We start from the raw sequence: 622 nt of genomic DNA, 5'->3' as shown, positions 1-622 counted from the left end.
CCACTTACTGATTGTTGACCTCAATTCCTGAGCAACTTCTGTCTGATTTAGAAAATCCTTTCCTACACTTATATCCTGTAAGTTACTGCCAACATTTTCTTCTAATAGTTTCAGGGTTTCCAGTTTCACATTGAGGTCTTTGATCTATTTGGAGTTGACTTTTGTGCAAGGTGAAAGATAGGGATTTAGTTTTATTCTTCTACACGTGGAGATCCAGTTTTGCCAGCACCATTTGCTGAACATGCTCTTTCCTCCAGTAAATGTTCTTGGCCTCTTTGTCAAGTGTCAGTGGCTGAAATTGCATGTACTCACATTTGGGTCTTCAGTGTTGTTCCATTGATCTACAGGTCTATTTTTGTGCCAGTACCATGCTGTTTTTATGACTTATACTCTGTAATACGGTTTAAAGTCTGGTATAATAACCCCCCAGCTTTGCTCTTGGTGTCAGGGTTGCTTTGGCTATCCAAGGTCTTTTGTGCTTTTATGTGAATCTTAGAATGATTTTTTTCCAGCTCTCTGAAGAATGTCATGGGGATTTTGATTGGCATTACATATAATCTATAAATGGCTTTTGGTAGGATGGTCATTTCACAATATTAATTCTTCTAATCCATGGATGGGT

This window comes from Nannospalax galili, unplaced genomic scaffold, assembly GCF_000622305.1.
Source record: "Nannospalax galili isolate Female #2095 unplaced genomic scaffold, S.galili_v1.0 scaffold1287, whole genome shotgun sequence".
In the NCBI taxonomy this organism is placed as follows: Eukaryota; Metazoa; Chordata; class Mammalia; order Rodentia; family Spalacidae; genus Nannospalax; species Nannospalax galili.
The sequence above is the reverse complement of the archived record's forward strand: the minus strand, read 5'-3'. Positions refer to the sequence as shown.